The sequence below is a fragment of the Bubalus kerabau genome, chromosome 17 (assembly GCF_029407905.1).
Source record: "Bubalus kerabau isolate K-KA32 ecotype Philippines breed swamp buffalo chromosome 17, PCC_UOA_SB_1v2, whole genome shotgun sequence".
Taxonomy (NCBI): Eukaryota; Metazoa; Chordata; class Mammalia; order Artiodactyla; family Bovidae; genus Bubalus; species Bubalus kerabau.
Genome location: NC_073640.1, coordinates 40,718,747 through 40,738,217, shown reverse-complemented (window position 1 = coordinate 40,738,217; position 19,471 = coordinate 40,718,747). Strand labels below are relative to the sequence as shown.

The following is a 19,471-nucleotide window of genomic DNA, read 5'->3' as shown; positions in this document are numbered from 1 at the left end:
TTTAAACCACAGAAAAATAGATGCTTTGGCATCGCTGAAGAACAAATGATTTTTTTTTTCACTGTACCACACAGCAAGTTTTGTGATTTTTCTTCCATATCCTTTAAGCAGCCTCAGTGAAACTTTGGAGACAATGAACTAGACAGTTTATTTGTATCTGGAAAATGAATGCATAGACTAGTTTAAAGGGTTCAAATCTCCACATCTTATAAGGTCTATGGATCCGTGACACAGCAAAGAAGTCACATGGGTTCTATCATGTCATAACCATATCTCAAAAGAGTCACCTATTCAATATATGAAACAGTCCTTTTAAAGTAGTTCCTCTTTACATATAAAATACTTGTGTTTTCAAAGGGAGCTCTGACCATTCATTTTAGGTCTTTGAGCATCTCCACCAAAATTCTAAGAGAGTTTTAAACATTTCTTCAAGGGATGATGGAAGCTTATAAACAAAAACTTTCAAGAGGGAAAGATGTTAGAATGTGAAACACTGAAAACTGTAGCATAGGAAACCCATGTAAGTTCATAATGCAGGATTTGTGAAAAACGTGTGGTTGGCCACTTCTTTTTTAAAGTAAGTTTTATTGAAGTATGCTGCTGCTGCTAAGTATTTCAGTCGTGTCCGACTCTGTGTGACCCCATAGACGGCAGCCCACCAGGCTCCCCCGTCCCTGGGATTCTCCAGGCAAGAACACTGGAGTGGGTTGCCATTTCCTTCTCCAATGCATGAAAGTGAAAAGTGAAAATGAAGTCGCTCAGTCATGTTCAACCCTCAGCGACCCCATGGACTGCAACATACCAGGCTCCTCCGTCCATGGGATTTTCCAGGCAAGAGTACTGGAGTGGGGTGCCATATAAATACCATGAAAAAATCCACTCATTTTGGTGTATAGTTTTATGAGTTTTGCCAAATGCATAGTCAAGTGACCACCACCAACCCCAAGATACTAAAAAGTTCCATCACTCCCCCAAAACACCCTTATAATTTCAGTCAACACTTTCCCCAAGCCCCAGTCCTTGGGCAATGACCAATCTGTTATCTTTCCCATAATTTTGCCTTTTCCAGGATGTACAGAATCAACAGCATAGAGATTTTTGAGTCTGGCTTCTTTCACTTAGTGTAATACATTTGAGATTTTCCCATGTTGTCCATTCCTTTTTATTACTAAGTAGTATTCCGTCATATGGATATACCACTGCTTATTCACTTACAAGCTGAAGGACATTTGCACTCTTTACAACTTTGGGTAATTATGAATAAAGCCACTGTAAACTTTCACTGACAATTTTTGATGTGACAAAGTTTTTATTTCTCTTGGGCAAATCCCTAGGAGTAGGTTTTCTGGGTCATATGGTATATGCATACTTAACTTTATAAAAAGCTGGTATATGCATACTTAACTTTATAAAAAGCTGCTAACACAGTTTCTAAAGTGGCTAGACCAATCTGCACTCAGCCAGCATGTATGACAGTTTGGTCACTTATTTAACAAAAGGAACTAAAGTATTGCTAAGCAAGATGAGTTAATGACATTTTTTAAAAATTACTGGACCTTGATATTTGGACCTGTGAGAATGTTTTTTTAATTACATCAGTAGAAAGGATAATAATTATAAAAGAAAGAATAGCACCAAATTTAGTTCCACATAATCTGGATTGAACCAACACTTAATCTCATTATGATTCTTTAGGTGAGAATCTATTTTAGAAGTCACAGAACCTATTACACTGAAGTTATGTTGCTATTAAATGGTAGCCCTGCCCTACCCCTCACTAATGCCTCACCCACTCACTTTCTCTTCCCTTGCCCAGATCTCAGGTTTTTCAGAAGAATCAGTTCAACTACCACCATCACTTAAAGCATTTTGGTCAATAATAACCAATCCCTTCTCTGAATTTATACAGCCCTTATAATTCCTCATAATTTATAACTTCATTACATATCCCATGGTTTATGTTCTATTACTAACATGCTATTTTTCTTCCTTAAGAATCATAAACTTCCTATATTAGGGCTGCCAATAGAGTTTAACTCATCTAAGTTAGATACAGTCTCTAAACCAGTATAGGTCTATACACACCAGAATATTTTGTGGTACAAGTGTCCATCATTGTCCAGCTAGTTCAAGGCCAAATGTATCAGCTCCTATAAATACCCAGGAAGACAAAGAAATGTATGACTCCAGAGTTAATCCACATCCATCTGGATGGTCCATGTCCATAAGTCTAGATGCTTATGTTTAAATTTCCAATATGGTTGTGGCTAAATCAAATTCAACTGGAGAAACCTCCACTTGATCTCCAGACAACCATCTAAAAGGAATTAGAAGATGCCACCACTCATTACCTGTTGGTCCTCTACCCAATGAAGAAGCTCAGAGAAAGGTCACCTGTTTTAACAGGAGGTATCCATCCAAAGAAGCCAACTACTTTTAATGTGGAGATTTGAATGCTGAGAAAGTGAAGAACATTGCCTATACATTTTATCTACTTCTCATCTTTACTGGGTCCAGAAAAAGATATATATGAAATACTCTCACTTTAATTTCAACTGAGCTTGCTTCCTGGTCTCTTAGATGCCAACTCAGCACTATTGAGACAGTGGAAGCATTATTGGGAAATGCCATAGCTGAACCCCAAACAGCTTTGCTGGAGTCTTTTTTTTTAATCTCAGAAAAATCACCTTTTATGCCTTTATTTAAAACTATGATCTTGAGCTAAGCTGTTGTAGTTGACTGTGTCCCTTTAACCTAGGAAACTTGCTGCCAAAAAATGTTACTGAGGCCAACAGCTTAATAAGTTTTATAGAAGATTAAATATTTATATGAATAAAAATAGCACCTGCAGCGACACCAGGAAGGATAAAATGACAAGGGCTATGAAATCTTCATGCTTCAGGGCATAAATCGCTTACCAGCTAGATGAGGCGGTTTTCCTCACAGAACAACTATGTACTGGTAAATCTCTCTTCCTGAGAAGCATCTCAACACTGATCACTTTTTGGACCAAAGACTATACCAGAAGGGTCATTAAACTGTTGGTATGCACCCAGCTCAAGGTTGTACAGGATTTAGCAAGTGGACATGATGCCATACGAATAGGAAAAAAAAAAAAAAAAAATATATATATATATATATATAAACAATGATGCAAGAGGCCAACAACTCCCTTCAAACTAAATGTGTATAGGACAGAATAAAACTCTGAAAGGTGAAAGGACTGAAGAAGGGAAAGATTTCCTTATTTTGATGGCTATTGTGGAGTCAGTACAGTAAAGAATTTAGGACCCTAGGACTTAAAGCTAGTTAAGAAAAAGGTGGGAAGTAGGCAATCGTTCATTGTTTAGGTTAACTATTTTATTTCTTTAATATTTTCCCTGACATAGAAAGAGAACATGAAGATTGTCAGTAAGACTTCATCCTTCTAAAAATTGATAGAGCCAAGGCCAACATTTGACTGGACCAGAAAACAAGGGAAATAAAATGAAATAAGAAGAAAAATCAGGAGTAACAAAATTTATGTACCAAATTTTAGATGCCAGATTTTATTTTTCTCAGGACCAACTAGACCATGGGCATTTGCAAATGATTCTTTTTTTTTTTTTTTTACAAGTTACAGGAGTAATAGCAAATATCAATCAATTCATTTTATTAAAAAATAATCAACAAAGTAAAAAGTAGCATTTAGCCAGGCAAAGTATGCTAACAAGGGTAATATCTTGTTAGCTTTACTGAAAATTCACTTGACTTCCCAAGTTCAGATAACACAATGTGCGCATTCTCCAGTTTCTAATATGACTTGATGTACAGTTGCATAGTTAGTTCTTTCTATAGAAGGATTATTTAAGAAACAGCTAAGGGCTCTGGGAAGATGCTCTTGTGCAAAATAGTATATAGAAGTACTTGATGGGTGGCCCTCAGAATGACTAAATGAACAAAGGACTCCTGTGGATTTTAATAACACTGATCCACTTACGAATCGTAAATCAAATGGGAACCTTCTTGCAGTTCAAAGATTTCCAAGATTTCTGGGGAGAATGCTCCAGTAAAGCAGCATGTCATCAACCAGGATTAACCATATTTGCTCACGTTCTTTTAAATACAGTGTTTTGCATTCTCAGATAGGTGCTGGCAGGGACTAGCAAAGGTGCAACAGTGGGAAAGGTGAGGAGAAGCGGGCAAAGCGAACATTAGGACCTGGTCTGGGGTCTTTAAGAATCCAGAGTTTTGCACAGAAGATGGCCAGAGCAGAGAGGAACAGAGGAATGCAGGCTGATAAAGATGAGCTGTCACAGCCTAAGTCAGGAGACAAATAAATGGTTGGTATCAACTGAAGTCATTTCTTATTATTTTTAGAAAGCCTTTAATTTAATGCATATTTTCTTTGCTGAAAAGGAAATAGTGATATTAACAAATTAGTTTTATTTCTAACCTGGCAGCCTGCCTGCAGTGAAATGTAAATACATTTACATAGGAGCCAGGATTAGCATTTACTGAAGAAAAAGAGTAGTCAATATTTTAATGAGCAAGTCTAAGAAAGCAATTGCATGAAACACACTCCGATGTCACAGGGGAGCTTTTTAAGTTAAGCCAACTAGTTCCAAATTACTACTTTTCTCGGCTTTCCTTAAAGGGAAGTTTAGACTTACTTTAAAAAAAAAAAAATACAACTGTGGCATTTAGTCTTAAATATCATAAAATAGCCATAATATTCATCTCCATAAATACATACATTAACCTATATACCTCTCTCTCATTATACATATAGAAAAAGAATGTGTGACATGCCATTCTTCAGTTAAATGGCCCATTTAACTGTGTCATCCTTCTGCTTTTTTCTAAGATAGAAACACTAGGTGAACAAAATTGATACTGTCCAAGAATGGGGGACAGATTCAGGGTGGAGGGGATGCATGAGAGGGAATACAGGTAATCAAAGCAAATGAACATCGATAATAGTTTAAGGACAGAATCATGTACATAAGACAAAATCTATTAGAAAAACACTGTCAAATAATTTCTAATGTGGCACCCCTAGGAGGTACATGTCCATTTTAGAATCTGCTTTTATCAAGAGTTAGAAAAAGAAGGAACAAAGATATTCTGGGAATAGGGTGAATGTTGTAAACCTAGGAGGTGAATATGAGACTTAAAATATCACCAATATTTCAGAAATTAATATTCATGTTTAAATGAAATCAAATGATTCTAAGTGTACAAGACTTCAATTCAACATTTCTGAATTCCAGAGGATTTGGTAAGACTAATGATTCAACAGCAGACATTAAAACACTATTTCCAGTTATGTAAAGTTTAAAAATAAAATAAAATTAAAAAAAATATATACGTGTAAAAAAAAATAAAATAAAATAAATGTATTATCATGGGAAGTTATACAAGTTAAGTACATTAGCCAGAAAGAAAAAAAACTGGGGTTATGATTACATTAACTTTCATATGTAGACTAAGAAATATATGGCTATATATTATGAATATACAACTTTAAAATAAAGTGCACATGTAGTTCTAGCTAAAAATGTATATAGTTTCAAACAGTCTTTCATTAACATAAACAAACATCAGCTAAAGTTTTGGAAAAATAAGTATTTATATAAAATGTGACTTTCAAATGATAATTCCTATTGTTATTAAAGGAATAAATATGAATTAGTTAATAAAAAATAAATAAATAAAACACTATTTCCAATATTCTCATGAATACTGACAAATATTTAAGGATGTTATGCTCTTGCACACATGCGTGCATGCTAAGTCACTTCAGTCCTGTCCAACTCTTTGCAACCCTATGAACTATAGGCCACCAGTCTCCTCTGTCCCTGGGATTCTCCAGGCAAGAATACTAGAGTGGGTTGCCATGCCGTCAGAGGATCTTCCCAACCCAAGGATCGAACCCACGTCTCTTATATCTCTTGCACTGGCAAGCGGGTTCTTTATCACTAGTGCCACCTGGGAAGCCCTTCATGCTCTTAAATTGGCCAAATTCGACCTACTCTTCAGAACTCAGTCCCAAAATCAAATAATAAAGATGAGTAGAAATTAGTAAAATAGAAAAATAACTGTTATAGAAAATGATCAAAGCCAAAAGTTCTTTTTGAAAAAAAAAATTATAAACTAATCAGAATAAAATAATTTAAAAAGGGAAAAGGTACAAATGATCAATACTAAGATTCTGCATGCATTAAAATGACCCTAAGAAAGATCTTATAATTATTTACACTTCACACTTTTATACATTTATATTCATGTACTTTCATGATGTATCTGCATATCCAAAAGGAATTGTTACACATAAAAGAGAGAAGGCAAGGGAGTAGTAAGCCCTGTATTCAGCATAGTGGTTATTTCTTGGTGGGCAGATGTAGGATGAGGACCAGGTAAGGTCCAGGAGGGAGATACCATGGCCCTGTTTGTGTTTTTCATCTTAATCTGAGTCATAAGTTTACTGATATTCATTTTTATGCTTTATAATATACATATATTACATATTTAATTTTATATGTATATTATTAATGAAAATGTTTGCAAAAAAGTCACAAAACCTGCACATAAACTGAGCAGAGAGGAGAAGAGATCACATACCCTCTGCTGTCAAAATGACCCCTATCACCCTCATCATCAGCAAGCAAGAGATTTCTCATTGCCTTTAGACCTAAGGAGCACATGCCAGAAATTTGACATTCTTATGTATCCCATTTGAACAGAGATCGAGCTTTCAGGGATTCACTCTCTAAATGATTCTCCCTAAAAACTGGGAATTGGACTAGGAGGTATGTACATACAGGGCTCCACAGGTGGCTCAGTGGTAAAGAATCTGCCTGCCAAGGCAGGAGATGCGGATTTGATCCCTGGGTTGGGAAAATCCCCTGGAGAAAGAAATAGCAACCCACTCCAGTATTCTTGCTTGGAAAAATCCCATGGACAGAGGAGCCCGGCAGGCTGCAGGCTATGTGGTCGAAAAGGGTCGGAGACAACTGAGTAATTGAGCATGCATGCACATTAATACATCCTCCATATACACATCCAAGAAGGAAATCTGATCCACCACACAAGAAAATAGACATAAGAGCAAACCCCCTATTCTGTTGACAAACACCAAACAAAGCATTTCTAAGACTTACATAGAAAGGGAACAAAAACATCCCACAAACTCAGAGAAAGATCACTTCTTTTGAAAAATATGATGCTTGTGGAACAGACTTCACCATGAAAGGTACAGAAAACGATAAGGAAAAACATGAAAAGGTAACAGAATAAAAAAAAAAAGATGAACGCGGTAAGAAGAGACTATATGTAACCAAAAATGTATTGGCAGCATGCAAATCTACATTAAAGACAGCAAATACCAGAATGACAATGTAGAAAGAACACAGTGTAACTCTTCAGAGAGACTACAGATCAAACACACACTGTAAGGTTAGATTAAGTTCCAACTTAATTGGCCAACAGAACAACAGAGTAAGGAATGGATAGATATGTTTCAGTGAATACCTTTGGTTTCCAGAATCCCAAATAGGAGTGATTGGGGGTGAACTCTAAAGAAGGCCTCAAATTTGCTCACTCCCTGTATCCATGCCATTGCAATATGACATGAAAGTTCCTCCAATTTAGAACCAGAGTTCATTTCTCTACCCCTTGAATTTGAACTAGTCAGGTGACTTTCTGGCCAATGGAACCTTAGCAAAGTATGCCATCAGAGGCTAGAAAAGTGCTTGTGTATTGGGGTTTTTCCACTCTTGCTGCTTTAGAAACTCTCAGTCTTGTGCCTCTAACACCAGACACATGTATGAGGCCATCAAGATCTCCTGAAGCTGACCCCCCAGCTGACTACAGTGACATGTGTGTGCACATGTGAGACTTGCAGAACTGCACAGATGGGCCCAGCCCAAAGAGAATAACAAGCTAATAAACAACTGTTGTTTTAAGCCACTAAATTTGAAGATGGTTTGTTATGCAACAATGGCTAACTGACAGAGAAGCAGTCAGTTATCAGTGATATTCTTGGTCAAGAGGGAGGCTTTGGATCTGAGCTAAGTAAGCTCAGTGCTCGCTTACTTCCTCTTCCTTACTCTTGGATTTAATTATCAACTAGGAAGAACTTGAACTCATTACATGTTAAGAGGGAATGTTTTAGACTTATGAAACTTTGCTGATTCTCACGCTAAAGACAGTTCTGGTAAAGCTGTATCTTCATAAGACAACTGGGGAAGGAGACAAGGGAAGCAATATCAATGTCCAAGTAGGTTAACCTTGAGCACATTAATCCTGAAGTAGAACCTTCAGCTTCATGGTTTCCTGGGGAGCCTATTTCGCAAACATCCCTACAAGCAGATGAAAAAATAAGATTAAAATTATCAGGGAGGAAAACATACACATGAAGGTCAGAGATGGGGTTTATCATTCATCTACTTACTATATATGAATGTCTAGAATACGCCAGGCATTAGACCTATATACCCAGGTACAGAGCAGTGAACAAGGCTTCTATGGCTCCTGCCTTCATAGAACGTACTGTTTCAACATCTAGATCACTGGGGTTCTTGAGAAGATCATAATACATGTGACAACTCTAATAATTTAAGTTATAACAGACAAAAACACTCATCAACTGAAAAAATTCCAGTGGATAAAGATGAAAGGTTGATTATTATTATTCAAACCCATACTTAGGTGCCTCCTATCAAAATTTTTGAGTTACAAGAATAAAGTCTCACAAATACCAAGGCATAGAAAAACAACACACGCACACACACACACACACCAATGATTATACACAGAAAAAAAGAGCCTTGCCTCAGACTTTCCTTTGATGTAGAAATCAATATAACAAAATTACAGAAATTTGAAGGGAAATGGTACAACTCAAGAAGTGTATACCTAAACAAAGAAGAAAAAATATCTTCACAAATATATGATTTTAGAAAATGTACAAACCATGCATTCTTTTTGAAAAAATATCTAAAGCCATACCCAAACTCACTGAAGGACAAATAAGAATTAGGAGCTCAAAAAGAATAAAGAAAGTCTAGTGATCTAACTGGGAAAAATGAAATCAGTTAAACAAAGAAATAAAATTATAGCACATCTATTTTAAAAGCTAAATGTAAATAAAAATATTATTCTTGAAGAATAAGGCATATGCTATAAGAATAAAGATTTTTTAAAATAATGCTTTTTCTAAAACGTAAGACAGGAGAAACAAAGTCCAAAATGTAGGACTGGGAAAAGCTGTGGTACACGTGTTAGGGCAGGAAGTATGCTAGATTCTTCCATTTAATCAGAAGATATAAATTTGAGAGTGACACACAAATTAAGAATGCTTTGGAGAAACACAGTCAAAGACTCTGATTAAGCAGAAATAGATGTTTTTCTGGAACTCTCTTGCTTTTTCGATGATCCAGCAGATGTTGGCAATTTGATCACCGGTTCCTCTGCCTTTTCTAAAACCAGCTTGAACATCTGGAAGTTCACAGTTCATGTATTGCTGAAGCCTGGCTTGGAGAATTTTAAGCATTACTTTACTAGTGTGTGAGATGAGTGCAATTGTGCGGTAGTTTGAGCATTCTTTGGCAGCGCCTTTCTTTGGGATTGGAATGAAAACTGACCTTTTCCAGTCCCGTGGCCACTGCTGAGTTTTCCAAATTTGCTGGCATATTGAGTGCAGCACTTTCACAGCATCATCTTTCAGGATTTGAAGTAGCTCAACTGGAATTCCATCACCTCCACTAGCTTTGTTCGTAGTGATGCTTCCTAAGGCCCACTTGACTTCACATTCCAGGATGTCTGGCTCTAGGTGGGTGATCACACCATCATGATTATCTGGGTCATGAGATAATTTTTGCACAGTTCTTCTGTGTATTCTTGCCATCTCTTCTCTATCTTCTGCTTCTGTTAGGTCCATACCATTTCTGTCCTTTATTGAGCCCATCTTTGCATAAAATGTTCCCTTGGTATCTCTAATTTTCTTGAAGAGATCTCTAGTCTTTCCCATTCTGTTGTTTTCCTCTATTTCTTTGCATTGATCCCTGAGGAAGGCTTTCTTATCTCTCCTTGCTATTCTTTGGAACTCTGCATTCAAATGGCTATATCTTTCCTTTTCTCCTTTGCTTTTCGCTTCCCTTCTTTTCATAGCTATTTGTAAGGCCTCCTCAGACAGCCATTTTGCTTTTTTGTGTGGGTCACAATAAACTGTGGAAAATTCTGACAGAGATGGGAATACCAGGCCACCTGACCTGCCTCTTGAGAAACCTATATGCAGGTCAGGAAGCAACAGTTAGAACTGGACATGGAACAACTGACTGGTTCCAAATAGGAAAAGGAGTACATCAAGGCTGTATATTGTTACCCTGCTTATTTAACTTATATGCAGAGTACATCATGAGAAACGCTGGGCTGGAAGAACCACAAGCTGGAACCAAGATTGCTGGGAGAAATATCAATAACCTCAGATATGCAGACGATACCACTCTTATGGCAGAAAGTAGAACTAAAAAGCCTCTTGATGAAAGTGAAAGAGGAGAGTGAAAAAGTTGGCTTAAAGCTCAACATTCAGAAAACTAAGATCATGGCATCTGGTCCCATCACTTCATGGCAAATAGATGGGGAAACAGTGGAAACAGTGGCTGACTTTATTTTTATGGGCTCCAAAATCACTGCAGATGGTGATTGCAGCCATGAAATTAAAAGACGCTTACTCCTTAGAAGGAAAGTCATGACCAACCTAGACAGCATATCAAACAGCAGAGACATTACTTTGTCAACAAAGGTCCGTCTAGTCAATGCTATGGTTTTTTCCTGTGGTCATGTATAGATATGAGAGTTGGACTGTGAAGAAAGCTGAGCACTGAAGAATTGATGCTTTTGAACTGTGGTGTTGGAGAAGACTCTTGAGAGTCCCTTGGACTGCAAGGAGATCCAACCAGTCCATCCTAAAGGAGATCAGTCCTGGGTGTTCATTGGAAGGACTGATATTGAAGCTGAAACCCCAATACTTTGGCTACCTGATGCAAAGAGCTGACTCATTTGAAAAAACCCTGATGCTGGGAAAGATTGAGGGTGGGAGGAGAAGGGGACAACAGAGGATGAGATGGTTGCATGGCATCACCAACTCGATGGACATGGGTTTGGGTGGACTCTGGGAGTTGATGATGGACAGGGAGGCCTGCCGTGCTGCAGTTCATGGTGTCTCAAAGAGTCAGACACGACTGAACAACTGAACTTAACTGAACTTGGAGAAACAAATGAAAATATAATTTAATATGAAATATATACTCTGTTAAAAATTAACAAAGAATGATATAGTCTACGTGCTCAAAGAAAGAAGAATAAAGGGAAAAAATCACTCAAAGAATAAAAAAAAATACATAATGAAAGAAGTGAGTCAGATAGATTGTTTATAACAATAACTATAAATGGCTTAAACTTCTCTGTGAGAAGATAAAAAGTAGAAAACTGAGCTACAAAATAAAATCTAATTACATATTTTTTTTTACAAGAGATATAGCTAAGACAAATGAGTACAAATAGGATGAGTAAAAGATGAGCAAAGATATGTTAAAGAGATAGACATAGAAGGAAAATAGTGGTTTTAATACCAATATTAAAGAAAATTCAAGGCAAAACATATGAAATGTTCAAAGGAGATGTTATACTAAGGCAGTAAAATTCAACACAAATACACAATGTTTGTGTGTCAAATAATACTTCTCTGTCAGAATGCAAATACCTCTATAAATAAGAGTTAAAGAATGACAAGAACAAATTAATAAAGGACTTTAACATCCCTCACAATTGCCCGAAGAAGACTGAAAAAGACACACATACACAAAAATAAGCTATGATATAGAAAAGCTTGATAATACAATAAATTCTCTAGATAAAATAACTCTCATCTCCAGTGCCCATGGACTCCCTTTCCAAAAATGACCATGTATACTGTTTCATAAGGACAATGTCAGTAAAATTCAAGTAAAAGTCATACCAGGTATATTTCAGAAACAATTAAACTAGAAATCAATAATAACAGATGAAATCTTAAAAATCAACTACTTTAAAATTTACTCTTTTGAAAGAATTTTGGGTCATAGAGGATATAAAAATACTTCAAGTTATTAAACAATGAATTAAATTGGTTTTTGTTGAATGATTTATTAAATTTAAATACATTAAGTTACTAAAAATTAATGAATACAACATATCAAAAGTCATATGATTCAGCTAAAATGAAAATCATGGGAAAATGAGTAGTTTGAAATATTTTAAATAGTAAACATAAATTGAACATGCAACTTAAGAAGCTAGTATGAAGATACAAAAAAATCTAAACAAAAAATAACCTTGAGAGGAAATGAGAGGTTTCAAAGAAAATATCCCCCCAAATAAGCCAGATGCAGACATTACTTAGAGAACACGGGGTACCTCCATGCTATTTAAATGCCTCCAGAGCACGGTGTGGGGTGGGGAGGAGGGCCAGAGAAGACGGAGGAATCTTGTTAATTAATGTTATGAGACCCTCATTCAAAATATTAAGAGAAGGCACAAAGAGGGAACTTTACAGATACATCTTAGGTGTTAGATGTAGAAACTCTAAATAAAAAATTATCATGACCTAATTAGGGGTGTTTACTTCCGGTATACTAAAATGAATCCATGTTAGAAAATCTGCCAACAACAATGACTCAGTTTTACAGAGACGCCAGTTCTAACTGGATTATCACCAAACTCCAACAGAGAAACAAATACAATAACCAAGAACATTTTGAAAGAGACAAGTGGAGACAAGTGTGGCATTACCAAACATATACCAAAATTAATAAAATCACATAAAATTGCGGTGCCTATATAGGAAATGTTTGTATCAGCAAAATTAGAAACAACCTAAATGGTCACTGTTCAATAAGAACAGGGAAATCTTCTTTGTGCTACACTCATGTAATTGAATAGTATGAAGTGATAAAGTTACATTGTAGAAGAGCATAAAAAGATATTCAAGCCTTACTGACAATGGGGAATAAAAATTTACAAATAAGACAACTTAATAATTTTATTTTACAGAATGAAGTCTAACCACAAGGGATAAAAGCCTTAAATGATAAATACTAAATGTAAACAGGATATTTTTCAATAACAAGATTAAATGATTTCTAATTTTACTATTTGGACCCTTTGATATTTCTGAAATTTTTCAAAACTAGTGTACTGCTATGATTTTCATAAAATATTAAAAGTCAAATTCTCTCAAATCTAGTATTTTATTAATTTAAGTACACTTAAATACATGACTGAAATTCATATGAAATGCATATAAAGGAAATTTGTGCTCTGTGCCAGTGATAAGCATCTGGATGTGACTCACCAAAGAAATTACTATATATCTGAAGGAAATATTAAAATAAACAGCCCAGCACTGCAGTGAGTGCATAGAACTGTATATATTCGCTCTGTGCACTGGACAGGAATTTTCCATTTCATACATCATTTACAACTTGCTGCAGTGATTCTGCAAAATCAGACCATACCATTAGCACACACAAAGAGAAACACCCAGTGTTCTCATTGTTGGAAAATTCAAGTGTTTGGGGCTTCAGTGTGCAAGAATGTCAGTATTCCATCTAAGCAGATGTTGCTGTGATAACCAGGATAAGGACACCAGGTGACCAAGTAGGGATCAAATATCCACAGTCAAGCACGCTGACTTTTTAAAATCTATAGTCCAAGCTTGGTTTATACTCACAGACATACTTAATTTTTAAAACTACTTGATATAAATGAAAACAAAATGGTGAAAGTCATAAGCAAATTCCTCCAGAGGGGTATATATTGTTTTTAATGGAAACCAGTTTTTATTTCTAAAGTATTTTATCAAGGCATTTATTTGATACCAACCATCTGGTTTCCTAAACACTTCATCAAATGAATATCTGATGCAGTCACCCCAGTCCCTGCTCTTTCTTAACAACATCTCTACTTTGAAATCACAGGATGGAGGAGTATATTTTCAGAGCAATACTAAATCTTGCCTTGTATACTTCAGGTCAGAAAGATGTTTTGCTGGACAATGAAATGCTCCCCAGGTCAGAAGCATTGTGCAATAGAAAAGAGGCATAGGAAATGGCAAATGGCAACTTGTTACTGCTTCCAACATGCCTTAACACTGAAAACTCTCTTTCTCTTCTTTTCTTTTTCCCTATTTAGGAAAACCAAAACCACAATTTTTCTGGAGAAAAATTTGCCATATCCACATATCTAACTACTGCCATGGAAATGAATTCCAAGAAACATTCAATGAATTCCAAACAACATCCTACTTCACTACTCTATGGATTTCCCCGTCATTATTCTTCAGTCATTTCTAGAACAACAGAGGTTCATACTTAGGATCATTCTCAACAAGGAATACATCTATATACCATCCACATGACACTCACACCAAGACCAGCAATAACTAACCACTGAAACTGCCAAAGTTCATGACTTATATAATGAGTCCCTACCTACATACCAATAGAATCTTCACCAACTGGATTCACTTTCTCAGTAACAAAAGTTAAGTATTTGTTGAGTTTATCATAGTGTGCAGAAGGCATAGAAACACTTGTAGCAAAAGTTAAAAAAAAAAAAAAGACAAACTCGGGGAAAAACACATAGAGTTTGAGAAGTAAAGCCATTAAAATTTAAGTTAGGCATTTCTATGTCATCCATAATCCAAATAATCATGTCTAAGAAATCAGACAGGAGAACACCCTCCATGTGAAATCAACCTCCAACTACTTTGAATGAAACAAAGTACTCTGAGAAAGATTCCATGAGCATCCCAGTTGGAATGTGGGTACATACCAAGGAAAGCATTCTTATTTGACTCCTTCTTCTTATGGTCACAGAAGAATTTAAGACATCCACAAGTCTGTAAATATATTAAAAAATAAAGAATTGCTGTAAGGAAAAGATATAGAAAATAGCAATCAAAATGATCAAGAAGAGTTAAAAGTTGTGACATGTATGCTTGAACAAAAATGAGGTATTCTGAGTGAGAAGTCGATAAAAATCTGCCAGCTATGGAGGTCATGGTCAGAATGAACATTGACTGCTTCATCACATCTCAGAATGGAAGCACTGTTTCCATTGGAAAAGAAAGTCCCATCCCTTCCACCTTCTTCCCTCTCAAAAAAAAAAGGTAGAAGTAGAAGGTGGTAATAGAAATTCATTTCACATTAAATAATAAATCACTAATGATGGATATATTTTATTACTAGTTTAACTGCTGATTTAGGAGAAGACAAATGAATTTGTGATTTTCTCACAGGTCTTCATCTGGGAAAAGGACAAAGTACAGTACACCAAATATCTTCTCCAGAAATAATTAAAGATGAGTTCTAAGTTGAGTTTGGAACTCAGTGGTAGAAGTATATTATGTAAATTGGCCTAATAATAACACAAAACTTTAATGGACAAACAGCCAATCTTTTTTTTTTTTTTTTTTTTTACTAAAGATCCAAATTCAAGTGAACTTTTTTTTTCTTTTTTTTTTTAATTTTTATTTTTTTAATTTTATTTTATTTTTAAACTTTACATAATTGTATTAGTTTTGCCAAATATCAACTTTTTAACCTCATTTTTGCTTTTGTGTGTGGATAAGTACTTTTCATAGTGTGTGGAAACTGGTATAGTTCATATATTGTCACCAGCATGTTGTAAATAGGATGACACAGATTGAAAGTAAAATGCATCACATGCAAAGACTGAGTGCCAAGGAACAATAAAAAGTCCAGAAATCCAGCAAGACTAGCAGAAGCAGAAAGCTACTACAAGGATTTGGGTTATTCTACACAACATTGCTGCTGTGCAGCTAAGTCACTTGCGTCGTGTCCAAGTGTTTGTGACCTCATGGACTATAGCCCACCAGTCTCCTCTGTCCATGGGATTTTCCAGGCAAGAATACTGGAGTGGGTTGCCATTTCCTCCTCCAGGGGATCTTCTCAACCCAGGGACTGAACCCAGGTCTCCTCTGGCTTCTGCATTGCAGGCAAATTCTTTACCGTTGACCGCTGGGGAACATTAGAGAGAAGTAGACTCAACGTTATACAGAAGTGACTGTCTGTCAATGGATGCCTGCTTTTATGGGAGAGAGTAACTTACTGTTTATTACTTACTTTTAAGTAGAGAAATTAAAGTTGAGATGGTCAAACCTGGTAGAAAATGATTCTATAAATACATTGCCATTTTTCCCAAACTAAAATGGATATATAAATTAGAAGAGCATGGGAGGGGGAAACATTTTAATTGGAGAAAATTGTTTCAGAAAAGCAACAATAATTGATCCATTTACTGGTTATATCTCAAAACAGTTTTAAGAATCATTGTCCAAAATCAAGTTTAAAGTGCCTCGCCAAATAAGTGAAGGAGGACTAAAGTAAATTTTAAAACATGAACTTTAAAAAGACTGTTTCATTAAAATTATAGTTACTGAAAACATGGGGGGATTAAGATTAGGAAGGAGGGGACTGACCAAAAATGGGCAAAGAAAGAGCCCAGAAATACAGAAAGAAATTTAATTCAGAACAGGCAGGAGTCTAGAACGAGCCAAGCCCTGGTTCTGGTTATTGTTTCCAAGCCATTATAAAGGTAAACACACTTTGTGGGATATTATTCAGCCTTAAAAAAGAAGTAAATCCAGCCATTTGTGACAATATGCATGAACTTGGAGAATTATGCTAAATGAAGGAGTCAACTACATGAGGACAAATACTGCATGATTCTTTTTTTAATGGATATGAGATATAGTCAGACTCATAGAAGAAAGAACACAATGGTGGTTGCCAGGGGATGGAGAGAGGGGGAAATGAGGAATTGTTTTTCAACAGGTATATGGTTTCCACTATGCAAAAATGAAATTTTAGAGATCTGCTATACAACACAGTACCAATCGTTACTAACACAGTATTGGAATTGTAGGCTTTGAAATATGTTAAGAGGATAGATTTCATGTTAAACACTCTTACTGAAAAATAAATAACAACAACAACAATGAAACTACCAAAGAACAAAAGGAAATAATAAGAGGTAATTGGCGTGTTTAGTACCTTGGTTATGGTGACGTCATAGGAGTAGGCATATGCCCAGACTCATCAAGATAAATACATTAAGTGCATGCAATTTGTTTGTATATTAATATTACCTCAATACAGCTTTAAAGAAGAAAAGTTAAACGCTTAAGTGCCAAGCCTATTTAGTACTATCTAATAAGGGCATTCTCAGAAGTTGCCCTACAATAGGTACCTAATCCTGTTCTCCAGACTTAATATCCCATTCTTCCTCCATGTATAAACTGCATTCAGAATTAAGATTTTTACTTATAAGGTACCCAGGTATGCTGCTTTAAGGAAAGATTGCTCAAAATGCAGATATCCTTTAGAAGAAAATTCAAAACGACTTCATTTGGAAAGGTCATAAAGAAATTCATCATCTACACAGTTCATAATTCATATGTTAATCACTGATTTAAAAGAAACATAAATAACATGTACATGATTTTTGGAAACAGACGTATACTCTAGAGATTTTCAACATTTTCACTCTCACAGATATCTTTTATTATAATTTTACCAGTACATAAAAGGTGTTTACTAAAATGTTGTTGTTCCATTTTGAAAACATCAGTGATGCACATTATGGGTGAATGCACGATTACCATCAGACTTGAGAAATGCTAAGAATAGCTCAAAGCCCATAGTCACTTCCCTCTCATTCTCCTAAAGGTTGAGCAGAGGTAATAGCAGTGTGTGTATGTCTACGTGTGTGACAAGGTGGTAACCACCAATCAACAAAATCTAATCAGAGACTTAAGCCACTGTATAACCTTTTGAAAATATGTAAATAGAAACTGATTTAATAAAGTCAACAGACCATTTTATTTTCTTAAGTGACTTAGATTATATTCATACTGTCCCAGACTTCCCAGGCATTTCACAAATCTCTACTAAAGCTAAAACCTAAAAATGACTATATGCAACATGTCTCAGGGATTTTAAGTGACCCAATATCTCCCTTTGTAGTAAAAAGAGAACAACATGCTAATAAGTCTCAGAGTGTCTAGAGAAAGGGCTGGTAAACTTTTTCTGGAAAGGGCCAGAGTCTAAATATTTTCCTTTTTGTGGGCCATATCTTCTATGCCGGAGCTACTCAATTCAGTCCTTATCTCAGGAAAACAATAGGTGGGTTCCAACAGAATTTGTTTACAAAAAATAAGAGGCAGACTGGATTTGGGCCATGGGCTGTACTTTGCCAACCACCATTTTTGAGAGTCATTATTGGCACTGATTATTTCTACATTTTGACAAGGCTGATAAATGTGCAGGCATGTGTGAAGACATGAATTTTACAAAAGAATGAAAATATAAGAACAAAAGGAAAATAAGGTTAGAAAAATAAGATAAAGGTCCAAATAGTTGTTAAATAGTTTTCAGCATCCTAGAAGCCAAAGCACAAAGAGTGATATGTATGCTGTGTTGTGTAGGAATAATAACCGCTCTTCAGAGATGTTCACTTCCTTCTCCAGGACCCTGTGAATATATTAGATTAGGTAGCAAGAGGGATTTAAGACTACAGATGAAATTACAGCTGCTCATTAGCTGACCTTAAAATAAGGAAATTATCCCCAATTGCCTGGTTAGGCTCTGGATAATCACAAGGGTCCTTTAAAAGTGGAAGAGGAAGACAGAAGATCAAGAACCAGACAGAGAGTTGGAATCATGACAAAGACTGGACTGCCTGTTGCTGGCTTTGAAGAAGACTCAGGCCATGAGCCAACAAATGTGGGCAGTCTCTAGAAGCTAGAAAAGGCAAGACAATGACCTCTCCCTTGGAGCCTCCAGGAGGAACAGAGCTCGGCCAGAACCTTGCCTTTAGTCCAGTGAGACCCATTTCCAACTTCTAACCTTCAGAACTGTAAGATAATACATGTAGACTGTTTTAATATACCAATTCCATGATGGTGTTATTTAATCATGTCGATTACATACTTAAAGAGGTGCCCACGACGAATGTGATGGCAAGTTCCCTGTGTTTCATTTCTGGAACAACCCTCAAGTCGGCTGATGGCATAATAGCAAATCGCAGCATGGCAAATGCTCTTCTACAAGGAGCCAACGCCATGCGATGTAAGTCAGTCTCTAAAAGTATGCTTAATGTGAGGATCAAACTTAGATTATCTACAGCAATATTCTTTGAAGTGTGGGATGTTATTATGTGTCAGGAAAAATAAATCTGTGTTCACAGATGTGTAGGAAAAGATAGCTTAAACAAGATTAAACAGTTGTCTTCCTGTCGAACTTCTCTGAACCTTTAATATGCTTATGTGAATCTCCAAGAGGATAATGATATATTCAAACCATTCCAGCTATGAATCCTTTTTCCTTTCTGGGAGAATCATGGGCAGGGCATCATGCAGAACTCA

At 36.0% G+C, this 19,471-nt stretch overlaps 1 long non-coding RNA gene across 1 annotated transcript in view; it reads right to left on the bottom strand.

The window, feature by feature from the left end:
* The window catches only part of LOC129631948 (uncharacterized), a 91,732-nt gene extending 72,500 nt beyond the window's left edge, over positions 1 to 19,232 (bottom strand). Inside the window, exons 1-2 of the long non-coding RNA XR_008704240.1 lie at positions 19,038 to 19,232; positions 14,857 to 14,923 (exon numbers count right to left, since the gene is read on the bottom strand). This is a non-coding gene — a long non-coding RNA (uncharacterized LOC129631948). The remainder of the gene's footprint in view (positions 1 to 14,856; positions 14,924 to 19,037) is intronic.
* Positions 19,233 to 19,471: the final 239 nt, after the last annotated feature.